Here is a 17,831-nt window from a genome sequence, read left to right as displayed (position 1 = left end):
ATTGAAGAGGAAACCTAAAACAAGATTATGAAAATTAATCAGTTGGCACAGAATGGTTGACATTAATGTGTGTACTTCTTTGTTTTGAAACTAGACTGTGGAGGAGTTTTCTTATATGGAAAATTTCATCTACTTGTACTTGTCTCCTCACACAGTCAAATATTTTGTGAGACAGATCAAAAACCCTCTTTGACAAGCTTGCTCCCACGCTTCTCCTTTTTAGCCTGCTTTTTTATTGGGTTTCTCCTTTCTTCCTGGAGGCTTGTTCAGATAAAGAAAACTGCTGGAAATCTGTTTCAATAGCTATATATCTCTTGAGCAATCAATATTTATGTGAAATATGGAAATGGAGTTAAAAAAATTTTAAGGGATGGAATAACGCAAGTTCCACTAGCCTGTCAAATAAATCTGGGAGCATGGAAAAGGCACTGAAGTTGGCTTTGAGTGAGGCAATCAGGAGAAGGAGGTTCTTCGATGAACTATTGCTGGTCACTATTGTTCAAACTCTGTGCTGTACCCTATTAGTGTTATTAGTGATTTCTCTAGGATTTTTTTTTTTTTTTAATCTTTAAAAAGAATGTGATATTTATGTGACAAATGTCGGAAAAAAACTTCAGTCACCTTATAGAAAATGTAATTTTCCTCCCACAAAAATAAGGAAAAATGGTATAATTGAGCATGAAATTTGAATGGATAAGTTTTTTCAATTAAGCATGATTTCAATATCTGTGTATATAGACCCAAATGATGTGTTGTTTTGTCTAGAGTAAGATTTTTTCCCTTAAAAAGTAATAGTCTTCTTCATGTCTTACTGCCATAAAACAGTTATGCTGTAAAAATGTTCTCCATTCTGACACATTTTTTCATTAACCTGGCAATGAGTCAGTAATTGAATACGCATACAAACTGAGTCCTGAAATAATGCCACAGCCACAGTGCTCTGTGCAAAGCCCCTGTGGATCACATGTCAGAAGGTAGAGCATTTGGAACATGGTAGTGAGAATGTAAGTGTACCATTTAATTGTTTGCATTGAAGTTGATAGCAAATTAGGTACTTAACTCAGTAGTGACTGTTAAGGCCTGTTTATCCCAAGAGTACTATTCATGCCAAGTACATTCAAACCAAGCCTGGTTTCAGAAGGGAAGAAGAGATATCAAGTCCCTCTATCAATACAGACAAATTCAGATATCTTTAGTGTAAAAACACATGCATGCTAAAGTAAAGAAACATGACTTAGACTCCAAGGATTAGTAGCTTGCCACACTAATTTGCTTTTCTTTTTCTACTTTCCTCCTTGAATTGTGTATATCTACGCAGACTATATTAATTGAATATCCAAGACACCATTGATACATCACATCTCTCTGTGCTGTGTTGGAGAATCTGGGTACTCCAAGGGCGTAATAGTGTAAGTACAATTTAGGACAGGTCAGACAGAAGCTTTGTTAGCTATGAGCATAGTGAGAGGACATGTGGACATCTTCCCTCTCTGCTCCCCTCTTCTCTGACAAGTGGTTGCACAGACTCAACCTTTATACTCTTTCAGAAAAAAAAAAAGGAAAGAGGTAAGGAAAAATAATCATTTCAATAGTAATCTGGGAGGGATGGGTTCTTTAAGTAGCTTTCTAAATGCCATGATACTAAGAAAACAAACAATAAATTACATGACAATACGGAGAGAGAGCACCTCCTGGAGACTATGGAAGTGGCACACCCAGTATTATCCTGGCTTAGAAATAGGGAGTTGGGAACAATAAAAGACTTAACTTTTAGTTGAAAGGGATGTTCTTCTAATAAAGACTCTTAGCCAAACCTCTCTTCTTAAATGTTAACAGGTTTGCCACCACATTGTAAGTCTTCTCTTTCACATGTGCACAATCCTGTGATATTCCTCTTTACACTTATAGGAAAAATAACATCTTGTTACAATTCAAAAATTATAATTCTCATGTGCTAATCACTTTCCTTGATGGGGTATGTTTGCCCTCCTTAAAGTTTAGCCATTTCCACAGTACTACTATTCATGATTTTCAAAGTCTCATGTCTGAAAATATCTTCCTTCTACTGAACAAGTCCTCTATAGTCTGAATTCAGACGTTTTAAAACATTTTTACAGATTCTAGTTTTTCATTATTGCATAAACAAATACCCACGTTAAATAGCGATCAGACATTATCATCGTATATTTTAAAAATACTTCTTTGTTCATGTAAGTGTACAAACGCAAATAATGTAGAGACACTAGACTATATGAAAAGGTGTGTGACTAGCATTCTGTCTGTTGTATGAAGTGTGATAACATAATAGTCAAATATAAAGTGCGCAGGGAGTTGCAAGACTGCATTAATTAATATGCATTGTGTGCAGCACCAATCACTAAGGGGTGAACCTCTATTTATGAAATTTTCTTTTCATGGTCATGGTCTTTATTCTATCCATTTTCTATCCACACATTCCACAAATGAATCTTATCCCAGTTAGTGTGTTTTCTCTATTCCAACTACATCTCTGTAGAGGTGGTGTCTTGTTCTGCCTGGTCTGTAGTCTTAAATTTGCTTCTTACCTAAAACAAATAATCAATCCAATGCAACTTCTGAGTAATTCTTTAAGTTATTTTAGCTCTCTGTGATATCCTGACGTCTCTCTCACCCAAAAACTTTTGAGTTTTGGCTTGTAGCCTTCTGTAGCTGGGATTATCAGGAGGCTTGGAGACCGTGCTGTTACGACCATTTCTCCATGGTAGAGAACAACCTCTGTGATAAAATCTTACCTGCTTTGAAAAGGAGCAGGTGAGCTCCCCTCTTCCCTTTGCATCATTAAAATTTATACTTTCACTGAAGCAGAGAACCCTTGAATGTTACAGGTTTCTTTTGAGCTGATAAATTTAATGATTCCCAAATTCTTGTGACCAAATTAAATTAAATGTAATGCCAAACTATCTCAGTTCTGGATACTTTGTGCAATGTATTTCTCTACCAAATAGAATTCTATAAAGACTATATGAACATTTTGACACATAGCCTCTGAAAGAGCCTATTTAAAAGGATCAGTTTCCTTTCTGTTGTGAGTGTACTGAAAATGTTATAAGGCTTATCACTGATGAAAGTCAAAGGTGACTCAAAGGAACATACCTATTTAATCGCAATTATTTCCAGGAATGTCATCTTAAAAGGATAAATCTTTTAGCTAGTGCACCCATTTTCAGACTTGCCCAAAATACTGTTTCATGGATTTGGTCTTTAATCCTTTGACTGTTGTTTGACAAATGTACCCGTTATAGGCATGGTGTCTGCTATAACTCTGAGAGGAGTATATCTGAGGAGTTTGTGAGCTTGGCTTTAGAACAAACAAATTTGAAATTAAAAAAAACTTTATGGGTGTGTTTTAAATTGATTCTGTAATTCCTTCAAGGCTCAGCATGAGTAATTTAAAGCTCAAACAGAAGACACACTCCACTGGTCCAGTTTTGAACTCTCTGCATTACTTGTCTTTTATGCAGGAGCATGCATATTGAAAGTATGTATAATGTGTAATGTATAATGTAGACGAGAAAGGCTGAATCAAGATACACATCATACTGATGAGGTATGCCTTTTCCTCTGAAGCACTTTCTCTGCTAAGGGGCAAAATAATCTGGTGATTACACAATAATGTCATCTAACATAAGATGGATTTTTCTTCCTGTGATCCTGTTCATTTTAATTTTATTTTAATTTTTACCTATGCACGCAGCACTGCGGGCCTCTGTTTTTCATCCCAGGGTGTTATATTATTTGCTTTTAAGATAAGGAAATCTGAATTTCTTTAAAGAGAAGTTTACGCTGATAGAATCTCAGGACAGCATAAATCTGCCTGTTGTATCAGCTCCCCGTACAATAGTACAGTGTGTATAAAGCAGATACTGAAGTTGTGCATTTTTCATCAAAGCCTGTAAAAAAAAATATTCTTAGGATCTTTAATTTCTGTGGCTCTCCCACCTAACATCTTCTCCAGAGGTTTGATTATTGCACTGTGATAGACTCCTTAGAAAAACCCAAGACAGATAAGATAGATCTAATTTCTAACCCTGACATCTCTACCACCCATTCATTACTCTTTTTTAGCGCTCTTGCTATGCCCTCTGAAAGCAAATGTGTCAGTTACATCTGCAGTTTCTATCAGAAGGGAGAAAATTGTTGTCTCTCACATCAGAGCTATTAAAAAGTGGAGCATATTGTGTACAGTTCAGAATCTCCTCACTCCAGGTGCACAATCAGTCTGGTGGGAGAGGATCATTCTACCTGTTTGTCAGAGAGTGCAGGTGAGTGACATCTGTTCCACTGCTGCTGTTTGTTTTAAACACTTATTTCATAACTATTGTGTGGAAAGGCATCCTTCACCTTGTTAGTTTAGGGTATGTCTGAAATCAAGCAATTTTTGGTTTATAGTATAAAAAATGTGTGTCCCTGTGCTTTTGCACCACTCCTGAACTCCACAGTGTCTCTCAGTGGGTGACTTATAAATGTACGAGAACATCTCAAAACACATTTTGAAGAAAGGAGGGAGGGAGAGAGAGAGAAGAAAAGGGAAAGAGACACTCATCTAAAGTTACACTATCATCTTTAACAGCTGTGTGCATGTTGAAGGAAGTAATGGGGGAGTGAAGGTACTGCATATTTCAAAGCTGAACTCTTGCAGTAACAATAAGAAGGGGGGATGTTGTACAGGGTTAGCCAAGCGTTTGAAGTACATCACCATAAGCCAAACCAATGAAGTGGACAAGATTTCTAGCATGCTGCAGTGGTGCCTCTGCGTACTTAATAACAGATGTTTGGTCTCTCTAGGCAGATAATTGTCCTGCTGTAAGGTTGGCTTGACCTGTGTGAGCAATACTGTGTACAGCACTGAAGCAGTAACAAATGATCATAGCTTTTCTCTTTTTACTGGTAGAATGCTTAGCCACGCTTCCTTTTAAGCACATAATTACTCCAAAGCAACTGGAGCCCATACATCCTCCTTGCCTAATGGCTCTGAAGCCATTTTGCTATAATTTATGGGGACAGGGTTCAAAGTTTTAATAATATTTGGATAACATCATTGCCAAAATGTCTTTGAGCTGTGATGAATAGAATGAGAGTGTGCACATTTTGATTCTGTGCATGACAGTGCGAGTGTTAACAGCACCATACTTTGTTCAACCTTTATGGAAACATTCACGAGCCAATTTTCTCATGAATTGTAGATATGAGCATGAAGAATTATAAACAGCAGTGGAAAACATACAGGGTTGCTTGCTCATATGGCACTGTCCTGTTAAGTGAGCCTGAAGTAGCTCTTCTTTATGCAGATAAATTAATTGCAGGGAATACAAAAATGGTTTAAATAAACCCTTAGCAGAAAATGTATTAACACATCAACATAAAATACGCATGCACTGTGGCATGCTTTCGTATATTTATGTTTATACTCTCTGCTCAAGTGGCTCACTGATTTTTTGGCTTCCTATCATTCACCTAATAATTTCAGCATCCTAACTGCACCTCTGGGTATGTTTATCTGACAATCCAAGCTGTTCTTTGCTTTATGTTGCTAGCTGAAATTGGCTTACCAATTTGCTCTGACAGTTGCTTCATTGTATGTATGATAGGTTAATGATGTTAATCAAAGCTAAATAAGAGTAGACATGAACTGTTCATTGAAGACATAGACCAGCCTAGGCCAGAGGGTGCTACTATTGGTGAAGCAAACAAGCCCATTTGGTAGGTGGTAAGAGATCACAAAAATAACATCAAAATAATATTTCACTAAAGCTAGTGTACACCTAGAGCTTCGTCCAAAGCCTGCTGAAGTCTGTAGGAGTCTCTATTGATTTCCATAAGATCTAGACCAGGCACATAAAATTCTGCACCATTTGGCTAAGAATATTTTTCTTCCAGTTAGGTTGACAGGATATGAATCTAATTGTGAACAAACTGTAGCTAAATTCTGCAAATACTTCATCAGTGAGCGGTTAAGAATTTGTTAGGCAAAGAGCAAAAGTATTTTCCATCACAAAAACATTATAGAAATGCTGACTTTCTCCATTCATGACAGCTGCTCTCAATGATAAACAAAAAGAAATACTAATATGAACACAAATTATTGAAAATGTTCCCAACAGTGATGGTAGCTAGAAATAATTTAATAAATACTCTTTGTTTAATTCCATTCAATGATATTCAAGTGATGCTTCATTTTATCAAAGGGGCATTTGATTACAGAAATAATCAGCTGACAGAGTCCCAATTCACTCTAGCCACTAAGTATGCATGTAGACATCTCGATGAAACATATGTGAGGTTTGGCAATTATTTCTGAAAAACTGGTAGGCTGCCCTTAATTACAGTGGTCTGATTATGTATTCAATAGCCTTACTTGAAAATTTTAATGTTTATTATGAAATTTTATGTTAGTTTTAAATATAAGCCTTAATTGGTTTTTTGTGTAAACATTTGGTTTTATTTTTCTCAACAGGTTGAGCAGTGCTCACCAAATAAAATTATTTCCTCTGATCATACTGAGGCTTAAGAGACTCCATGAACCTCCATGGCCACTATAAAACAAACAAGAAAAAAAAAAAAGTAGGATTCAGTTAATCTTTCAGCCCTCAATATCATGGAATCATATAAAATTTTGATTGGTAACTCCTGTGGTGATCTTAAAATAATACATGGACTATTTTAATTCTGTATTAAGCTGCTGATAAAGTCTTTAAAACCAGTATATTTCTGTATTAGGTTATCACTAGAAGGTGAAATATTTACTTTGGTTTTCCTCCTCCTAATTCTTTTCTTCCTTCAATTACAAAGAGGGTCTGGATACCTTCAGTTTCTGAAGTTAAATATACAACAGCTCTGTATTTTTTCTTAATTGATTTCTGTAAAAACGATGATCTCTAAGAATGAATTGAGAGACAGGAGCTATAAAAGCAGAAGTAGTTTTACATTTTGAACAATTCCAACAAGGGCCTGAATACTCAACAACTGATAGGCCAAATAACAAGTTGTTAAATTCTCAATGCCCAGTCACAGAGTACCTATGTGTCACTTTGAGTAAAGATTAAAAAGACATTAGAATTAGAGATTTCACAGCCAGTTTTGATTAAATCAAAACAATCAGAGTAGTTGCCTTTGCGTCAGAATTAGGTTTAAAAAATCCGGAATCAGAATGCTGTGCCCATAAGTTCAAAGTTATTCAAAGATAATTTTTTAGGTGCTAGCTTTGAAAAATATATATTGCAGAATATTGGAGGACTCTTCTGGCAAATGCATGTTCAATTATTTTGCCTCTTCCATGACTTAGAACACTCAACAGAGCTACAGAAATGTTGCTATTTGCTGTGCTGTAGAGAGAATTCCACCATATTCAGTCAAATCATAGTAAATCCTGCTTTTTAGGTCATGCTGCATGGTTATTCTCACAGCAATAAAAAAGTAACATAGATAAAGGCATTTCTACAGAAAATATTTAAATTGAAATCACTGGGAAACAGCTCCAGATCTCTTTTTCATCCTTTTCATTAATTCACGCACAGTTTGTCAGTACTTGCTTTGATCAAAGTTGTCCACTCCTCACACACAGCACAAAACACAGTGATTCGTCCCCACACAATGTATTGCAAATAGAAAACATGTCAGTAGAGGAGCCTAGAAGTCTCAAAAATTACATTGTACCACAGGAAGAGGATGGGTTTATGCCCAAATAACTATGTCATTTCTACATATGGTTAGAGAGTGGCATTTCCAATTTGTCTGCAATCCTTTTACCCCCAGAACAATTGCATTATTGGTCTTTGGAGAACTGCTAATTTCAATTTTCTGTTTTCAAATCACATCTTGTTGAATGTCCTAGTAATGTACTTTTGCTATCACATCAAGAGAAATTAACTTAGACACAGATATGATACCAACCCTTTATTCAGTCTCTGTTTTTCTACCAAGGAAAGGTGTATTCAATACAGCATAGAGGGATTTTTTAGTACTTATGTCAAAGAAAAATCCTGAGAGAAATCACCAGAGTGCACAAGATGTTGTCCATCAGTCTCCATGAAAGGTGTAACTACTAATTTAACTGAGGAGCTGATATAACTCAGTAGTTTATGGGCCAAAGTGTACCCTTCCCCCACCTGCCTATATGCTGCAAGGTATGCTACTGTCCCCAGATTCCACATTGTTTAGGGAAAGCTAATGAATAATGAAGAATGCCTGGCAAACCCTGTGGATGTGTGGATCACGGTATGTGTCACTTTGGATTCACATGTAAAGTTTATTCAAAACCTCTACACCCAGGGAAATTTAGCTTGCACTCTTACGAGAATGGCCATTCTTATCAAATCTGTGAAACCTGATAGTTTTTATTTAGTAGGAAATGCATATAAATGCATGCAAGTGAATGATTCTTAGTGGTACCCCCCACTGGGAAAGATCCCCCAGCACATGCAAAAGGCCGAAAGTTCTACAGAGTCAACATTTTCTCCATGCTTAAAAGTATTTATGAAATGGCAACCTAATCTGGCAATATGTCATGAATATGCAGAAGGTTATGCTAAAACAATGCACAGAAACTGTTTAAGGTGATTTTTTTTATTTTTTTTCCCCACTTGTTCCCGTTTTTTTTTGATTCTCCCATTGTGCTACACTTCTATCTCTGAAAATTAGTGCTGTAAGCTCATGGCAAAAGAAAAATTTCACAGATCTCCATTGTTCAGTGCTGGCAGATGTTGAAACTTTTTGAAGACTACAGGGTATTTTAGTTTAGTTTTAGTTAAAATTAGTCTATTGGTACCTACTAAATGACACACCTCTCCAGGTATACTTCTAATTCCTACTTAGCATCTGCTTGTGCAGTGGAATTTGAAGTGACCTGCTTCCTCTAAGTGAATGGGAGCTCTATTCGATCACCCTGTCCTTTAATTTAGCTCTCCCACCTAGAACAATGGGTGATTAACACAAGTCAAAACAAGAGCATAAAGGAAAAAGGCAGCTCAACCCGCCTTGGTGCAGCTGCTCAACTCCAGTGTTTGCCTGCTGTGTAGCAGCATGCTACGGTCACTGCCAAGCCTTGATCTTCTCTCTCTTTCTGTCAGTACTCCAAGGATCCATCCTTTGAGCCCCACAGATCACACAATTATACATTGTTGGAGAACTTTAGTGTCACTTCTAACTGATACAGAATCTGCAAATAGAAACAAAAATGAATCAAACAGAATACACAAATGATGTTTTAAGAATTATTTTGCTGGGGATTTTTTAATTCATCCTGCTATTTCTATTATCATCAATGCTCTTTCCCCTCTAATTTATTGAAATGCTTGTCTGCTTATTTGTCAGACATTTCTGGTTTAAGGTTTGGGGTTTTTATGATTTTCATCTTGATCCTACTGCTACCATAATATCTCATCAATCTATATCTTCCTTAACTCAGAATTTGTTTGAAATCTTGGTTTAAATGAGTTGCACTTTGATTATAGAAATTAACCTATACTTGCCTGCGTATAATTCCTAGAAAGTTGCTTCATTGCAGTTCATTTTGGTCCTGGCCTAAAGGATGTCAAAGGATAACGTCAATGCAAGAAACTCAATTATTTAAATTCCTGTAAATCAGGCTCAGGAAAGTGCATGTGAAATATTCGCATTGATAGTGACCTTTTTAAAACAGAAGGAAAAAAAAAATATTTAAAAGGGATGAAGCCATTAGCTGTGTAGAATTTACTTTCAAAAGCTTGTAAAATATACTGCAGAGCAAGAACATTTCTGTTGATGCTAGCTACAAAAGGTTTCAGAGATTGGTTGTCCAGGTGCCTACCCAGATTTCTGCAGACAGTAAGGGGCAACCTGTCCCAGAAATTTTATTGTCCCAGTTCTGCAAAGATTTAATCACCCACTCCACTGTACTTCTGAATACCAAGGTATTGAATCTATCAGCAAAGTCTGCTGCTTTTAAATTATTATGGATAAATGTCATGGTTGGTTTTCATTTCTAGTCTCTGAGAGAGGGTATAAAGTTGCTTCCTCAGGCCCAAACCAAAGACTACTAGGGGCAGTATGTGTCTTTTTCTTACTTTAGTAATCTTTGCATCAAGCCTTTGATTTTTTTCTTCAAAATCTGACAGGCACACACTCAATTTCATATGTACATAATATGACTCCTTGGGAATAAAAAAAAAAAAAAAAAAAATTAAATAATAAAAAAAGCATTTCACCTCTGGAGACAAAAAGCCATGCTTCCCAAAGGACAGGTTTACTTGATAGTCACTTAGACTCTGCATACCTGCCATGATTCAGTGTTTAGAAAACAAACAGATAGGGTTAGATCCAAACAAAGGATTTATTTTAATAGTAAACATATTTAAGAGGGTGCCTGCCTAAATGTGAATTGTTTAGGGGATGGATTACCATTTTGCATACATTTTAGAGCTCTGAGACAAGCCATTAAGGGATTAACACCTCCGATTTATGAAAATGCAAGGATGATAAAGAAACAATAGGGGTGACAGCATTGTGTAAACGACATTGATTCATTTCAGAACAGGGCTGTTAACTGCTGGAAATGAAGAAATAAATGGAACAATGGATAGATGCTTTTACCAGCTTGTCATTAATTAGCAGTGAGCACAATTCTTTTATTGTCCTTTTTGAAAAATACAAAATTGGTAGGAAAATACAAGCACTGAGCAAATAGATTACTGTGTCACTAGGCTGACATCTGCATTTTCTTCCTTCTCTAATATATTTTGTTTTTCAAATGATATCGAAATTTTAGCCTGGCAGCAAGCCCAAATTTTGCTTCCTTTGAAATCGCTAAAAAGATGTGTTTTCATTTTTGAAACCTTACTGCTTTATGAAAGCTGTTGTTATACAGCCATGACTTGAGAAAGGGTTAATAATTGTTAGTGAATCCTCTGTACCACAGCTTGGAAGCACAAACAACAGTTCAATGCACTATTCTGCTGACCTATTGCATCTGATCAACTGTGGTTTTATTTCTAGCAATGCCAGCAGGTGGGAACTGACAACATGTTTCTTTGGAATTGTAAAGAAGGATATTCTCTGATGGAGAATTAGCTGGAAGTAAGCGAGGTTGTTTGGCACAGATCTAAGCAGGGACAATGCTTGATTATGGCTATCACTCTCCAGCTGCTGTCAGAATGTTAAGTTTGCTTTCTTGAGGCCTGACAACTAACACATTTCTTTTTCTAATTAGTATCTGCTACTGTAAGATGCTGATATTTTACTGCATGTCAGATGTGCAGGGCTGAAATACATCACTGAACTCAGAGGTAGGTGTGAGTGCTAGGCATTATTTTTTTACCTCTCACAGTGAATTCAAAGCATCTCTGTGTCTTAAAAAAGCTACGTGGATGGAGAAGTTAGTGTGCACAAACCTTCAGTTTTGTACCCTGAGAAAGGCTGCAGAATGAAGCAGACAAATCAAATATCAGCTAAACAAAATACCCTGAACACTGGTTTAATTTTTGTCAGCATATTCAGGAAATATTCCCTTCATTAATATTTCCTCATTGTATCAGCAGAACAGTGTTTTTCCCAGATGCAAGGGGACAGGGATATTTACACCATGAAGCAGCAGCCCTGCCCACCAGATTCAGGTCGATAAATTAAGCTCAGCTCTGTTAAAGATTTGTCACTTTGCCACCTGTGTAATGATACTGTATGTAAGGAGGAGTCAGGGCTTTCACCTGAGGCAACTATTAAGCACAGCTAGACAGGAGTAAAGGAGCAATGTGGGAACTAATGTGTGGATGCAGGTGTGACTGAAAAAAAAATGGGACCATAGGTATAAATTCAGCCAATGCTGAGTAGCAGCCTGCTCCAACTTTTTAGCATGAAGCTCTGTGAAATTTTGCTGTATATCTGAGGGGAGAGTGTTTCGGGCTAAGCTTTATTTTTCAGGCTGACAGCACAAGCATTATTTCATAAACCACTTTAGCATCCTGAGGTAAAGGTGAGAGTGGTTTTTCATCCAGGGTGAAGGCAGTAGTTTCTCACCTTAAGTGCACATAAGAGGTTTCATTCGAAACTGATTGTAAGAAAGGGCTCTTCACCCAGCAACAAGTAGGTGAGCTGAGTCTTTTTTTTTTTTCTTTTATTGCACCAAAAAAGATGGATTGTTATTCAGAAGACTACAGCTAATATTTCTTACTAAAGTGTTGCTATTTTTTAGATGGTGCCTGAGCAAGTCACAAAATACATTTAAGGGGGGGAGAAAAGCAGCCAATTTAATTTTTCTTTCTTCTTCAAAAGTTCATTACAAGATTGTGAGTTTCAGACTGAGTCTATCCAAATTCCAATAATATTATCCCATAGACAATAGCCATAATTATTTTGTAAAACTATCAAGCTTGGTAGTACAGCTCCTGATGTCCCAAAGATGCTTAGAGCAATTCTAGGTGCTTCCAGTCAAAATGTTAATAATCAGTCCTTGTGCAGTGAGGCCACTTGTTTCCAGCAGTACTGGTTGTCTTAAGTGTATGTTTAAGGTTTGCAGGTCAAAAAAGAATTTAATGTAATTTTCGTTAATGAAATTCTGTACCCCAAATAGTCTCTTCAAAGACAGGCTTTCAAAGATAAGTCTTCAGCTCTTTGCAGGTTAAAAATAGACAAACTTTTTTTTTTTTCAGCACCAGAGATAAATGAACCCTTTATTTGTTGCAGATATAATTTATATATGTACCAGTACTTTATTATATATGTCTGTTTTCCTTTCTTTGTTTGCCAAGAAAGGCCTTCCTTTTGTACATGAATTTAACTCCCTCTGCTTATGACTAATCTCCAAGAAGATTTAAATTCTGGTATCAGGTTGACAAAGAATTGGGTCACAAGGTTATAAAGCAATAAAAACAAATGTTTAGCAAGGTTTCCTCCTACCTATAAGCAGAGTTTCTTCTTCATATATGAAAGTCACAGAGGCTCTGTAAGAGTTCCTAGAATTATCTGTACAGAATAAAACAGTTGTAAAGGTCTTATTGTGGTAAAGCACTGAAGCACATGATTTACTCTCAGACTGCAAGCAGTCCCATTGATTTCAGAAACTAGTGACATGCAGAAGGTTAAACATGTGCTTGCTGAGCTGGTGCCAAACCTGGTATCGTTCTTCTGAATAGTTTAGAAAAACTTCTACTGTTATTAAAACAAACAAACAAACAAACACCCCCACAAACAAACAAACAAACAAAAACAACCACAACTAAGCTATAAGTTGTATTTTAAGTCAAGATATGAAAGAACCAGCTCTCATTAAAAAATAAGCTAGTTATTTGTGCAAACACAGTAGGATTTTTTGTCTCTGTTGCTCCTGTAAGCACAGCAAGGCCCCGTGTGCATCATCCCTTGCACAGCCAAATAAGTACTACGGTTTTATTAACTTTCCTTCACAGGTTGCCTGTTCAGTGGAATTTACATTTCAAAGAATAGTCATAGCGAAATCTCCAAGCACATGGAGCTGTACTGTCAAATACAGGATAGAGATTTTAATTGTCTTTGAATTCCAAGCAGGTGCAATTCAACATCATCTGTAAGATTCATGTTAAATTCAGGTTTGAGGAATGTATTAGTTCTGAGCTCTCTACTCTCTGCTATGTTCTCAGATGCAAATTGCTCCATGGTAGTGGAATGATATGCTGTTTATTTAACATGTGGGACTCTGACGTTTTCAGCGGAATAAAAATTCTGGGTCTAAGTGAGTTATAAAACTTATGCTCTGACTGGGAAAAAACCACTCAAACTTCTAAAAGCATAAAATCTAACCCATAAAAGGGAAAAATCAAGTAAGGAGATGACCTTTCTCTGTATATCTCTTTAACTTCTGTTTCAGTGTGATCTTTTACCTTGCATTGCAATTCATGAGTACTAATGGTCTTTATAGTTAATTTACCATCTTTAATTTCTTTTATCTTGATTTTGATTATATTTAAGATGTCTCCCGTACTGTTTCATTCTCTCCTAATTTTTATGAGCATCTGAAAGGAGAAATGTAATATGTAGACTGAACGGCATTCTTATTCTGCGCTTCGTTGCTGTGCATTCATCAGCTCTATGTCAGCAAACCTGAGCAGTATGAGATTCTTCAGTTTCCAGGAACCGTATAGCATAACTTCACTAATTTTTCCATGTGTTCTCTTCCCTTGACAGATTTTTGAGAAATTAACATCAGAAAACAAACCTAAATACAGTGACCATGGCAGGTTTAGCCAGGATTTTGGATCATTTGCTTCCTCAGCTCTGCAATAAGAAAATAAAAAGAAACCTCTTGTTTAGAGTGATACTTTGTAGGTACTTTAGGCTGTGAAATATGTATGAGAAGGCCATCCCAAAATAAAGGGATCTGGTTGATGGAATAATCAACAGCCACTCCCTGAGTTGTCATTCTTACTGTACAGTGCAAGTGGGTTAAAAACTTTCATAAATGAAGTTACAAACAAATAGCTCTTCTGAAGCAATTGTTTTCAGGAGCTACTAATAATGTCCATGGTGGGACTTGTGGGCTAAGAAGATCTGCTCATTTTGGTGAGAATCACGCATGTCCTAACTAACAGAGTGTGTGTTTCAGTAACATGAAAGTGCTGGGTGAATGCCAGAACACTGCAAGTTTTGGAAGGGTTTCTCTTCCACTTGATTTTCTCACTGCATGACAGAAGTTCCGAAGTCATATCCAGTTAATAAAAGGATGGGGAAAAACAGAAGAAAAGGGAAGACATTCAAAGGGTCCTGTAGAATTTTTCATGATGGAAAAAGCAAAAAATCCATGCTTTGATGCCTGACGTTCTCTAGTCTATGAAGTAAAGGAAAAGAGCTGTGAAAGTTTTGGCCATATTTACATTGACACAGTTAGAGATTTATACATTTTGTCATAAATAAGTAATATTTAACTGTGACCAAAAAAGGATCTTGTACAGTTAATACCCCTTTATGGTTGACATTGAATTAAAACATTCTGTAAGGGGCATAGTACTGCAGGATCAATTAAAAGTAAATGTATTCATGAAAGTTACATGAAGTAATGTCTGCCAGAGCCTTGCAGACACTGTTCTTCATATAGCTGTTTGACACCTTAACTAAACAAAAAAGCATCCATGTATGTTGTCTATTCCATATTCGTTGGTGCCATTATAATGGGAAAGCAAAAGTCCCTGACGAAATCAATTTTTCTTAGGTAAAATTCATAAGAGCATTCAGCTAAGTCACTTTCAAAATAGCTACCAAACAGGTGTGCTGACTGTAGGGTTTCACCAAGACAGGTTCATAAAACATTATGGTTAATCACTACATTTGTGCTAAAAATCAACACAAAATGAAAATCCAGGCAAAGTCACACTAGTATATTCAACTCTTCCTTGTTAGAAAATCTTTTGTTCATGACCTTAAATATAAAAAGAGGTGTATGCAAACTAAAGTGTGTGTTGGATGGGAACCATCCTTCAGTGTAATCTTCTGTGGACAAAATAATGATTCACATCTGGGGTGGAGTAATGCCAGGCACAGCCACAGATTGGGCGAAGAGATTCAGAGCAGCCCTGCCAAGAAAGACCTGGGGGTATCAGTTGATGAGAAAATGAACATGAGCCTGCTTCAGTGTGCACTCACAGCCCAGAAAGCCAACTGTATCCTGGGCTGCATCAAAAGGAGTGTGACCAGCAGGTCGAACAAAGCAATCCTGCACCTCTACTCTACTCTTGTGAGACCTCACCTGAAGTATTGCAGGCAGTTCTGGTGTCCTCAACATAAAAAGGACATGGAACTGTTGGAACAAGTGCAGAGGAGGGCCACGAGGATGTTCAGGGGACTGGAGCACTTCCCATATGAAGACAGGCTGAGAAAGTTGGGGTTGTTCAGCCTGGAGAAAAGAAGGCTGCGTGGAGACCTCATAGCAGCCTTCCAGTATCTGAAGGGGGCCTAAAGGGATGCTGGTGAGGGACTCTTGATCAGGGACTGTAGTGACAGGACAAGGGTAACGGGTTAAAACTTAAACAGGGGAAGTTTAGATTGGATATAAGGAAGAAGTTCTTTACTGTGAGGGTGGTGAGGCACTGGAATGGGTTGCCCAAGGAAGTTGTGAATGCTCCATCCCTGGTGGTGCTCAAGGCCAGGTTGGACAAATCCTTGGGTGAGATGGTTTAGTGTGAGGTGTCCCTGCCCATGGCAGGGGGTTGGAACTAGATGATCTTAAGGTCCTTTCCAACCCTAACTCTTCTATAATTTTATGATGAGTTTTCTGTTTTCTTTGAATGAAAAACCAGCAATTTCAGCTTTGGTGAGCTCAGGAGCTGCACTAATTAATTTGATTAATGCTCAAAATGCAGCAAGTAGGAAAGAGGAACTGTGAGTTTTCACTTGTTCCTTGCCAGTTGACTGGAAATAAACTGTACCACTCTATAGGCCATGTTGCATTTTTAACCACAGTGTTTTTGGTAGAACCCCGCCCCAAAAAATGTAGCAATAAGAAACCCATTACAAGTTCTTTGAACAGCAGTAGTACAATGTCTTTTTCTAGTTGTGAGGGATTTTATCCCTGAGGTCTGCTGTGTGAAAAAAGGACATGGTATCACAGAGTTACGGTTGGAATGGTGCTGGAAGATAATATTCAGCAATAATAGTCAGGACCATAGAGCCTCCTATAGCTCCTGTAAACCTAATTTTTGTGTATATCATAACATTTGAGTGAAAAAGGAAATCTAAATTAGTGCAAGAGATTGCAATCAGTCTTTGAAAGATGAGTTTTATGTCTCAGAGATGTCAAATTTATGTACTCCTTATCCTGACCTAGCTTTCTTTTTTCTAGTGTATCAAAGATAAGGACATATCTGTGCAGAAAGTGGAGACCAATTTGCACTGCTCTCACATAGATGCTGTTTTATCTGAACTTTTGAATCAGTATCTACTTTTTACATACCCAAAAATATTTTTTTACTTAAGCTGTCAGAAATATTTTATTCATTAATAAAATATTTGCTTTAGTCCTCCCAATGGTAGGTGAAAGGATTCCTGAAGAGTTAGTGCTAATTAATACAAATATGATTTCTTGCATATTCTCTCATTCAGCTCTGATCTGCCAATATTTCTATTGACATTTCATCATGACTGTTTTACCTGCTTCTTGAGAACATGAAAGAATCCTTTGTGAATGTCAGTTTGTTGGCAAGGTATTTATTTATACTGCAAAACCAAATTGGTTTGTAGCTGAATTAATTGCAGGGGTCTCTAGGTAGCGGCTGGTTCCCAAATCCCTGGTAAAAGAATGCTAATAAAAGAAGGTGGGCCAGGATTTGTCCATTTAATCTTATGATGAGTCTCAGTAATTTCAGTGATACATGATGTGGCCAGAATCAAAGCGAAAGGTTCAACACAGCTTATTATCTTTATCCGTAAACAGCTGTTTATTGTGCTGGAGAAAACAAACCACTGGATAGCTATAGGATAAACATGTTTAAATCTGTTACCCAGACTGGGTGGTACAGTAAGTTATACAATAATTAGAGGATGAATATATTTAGGTTAATTGCTACCTAACAATATTATGTTGTTGCAGTGTGGTACAATATGTGCCAAGAAAAGCCTGTATATTTGTTTCTGCTGTTAACACAAAAACTTGTGCTCCAAAACATAACAAAGAAAAGGCATGTTTGAAATATTTCCATTCTCCTTCTGAGGGACTGTGTTTCAACATATGGTGAGAATAATGAAAAGATAGCCTATGCAAGAATACCTTCTGTCTGTACTGCCATCATATTCTTTTTAGATTACTGATATTTATGGATAATATGTGCCTGTGGAAAACACTTCAGGTCACTTTCATCATC

The 17,831-nt window shown here is 36.9% G+C and overlaps 1 long non-coding RNA gene across 1 annotated transcript in view; it reads left to right on the top strand.

Annotated features, from left to right (window-relative positions):
• Positions 1–16,241, top strand: part of LOC133224291 (uncharacterized) — a 44,372-nt gene extending 28,131 nt beyond the window's left edge. The window contains exon 2 of the long non-coding RNA XR_009728825.1: positions 15,728–16,241. This is a non-coding gene — a long non-coding RNA (uncharacterized LOC133224291). The remainder of the gene's footprint in view (positions 1–15,727) is intronic.
• Positions 16,242–17,831: the final 1,590 nt, after the last annotated feature.

This window comes from Neopsephotus bourkii, unplaced genomic scaffold (assembly GCF_033783945.1).
Source record: "Neopsephotus bourkii isolate Nb327-2 ecotype Australia unplaced genomic scaffold, CSIRO-AGI_Nbou_v1 NB_1671, whole genome shotgun sequence".
Taxonomy (NCBI): domain Eukaryota; kingdom Metazoa; phylum Chordata; class Aves; order Psittaciformes; family Psittacidae; genus Neopsephotus; species Neopsephotus bourkii.
The sequence above is the reverse complement of the archived record's forward strand: the minus strand, read 5'-3'. Positions and strand labels throughout refer to the sequence as shown.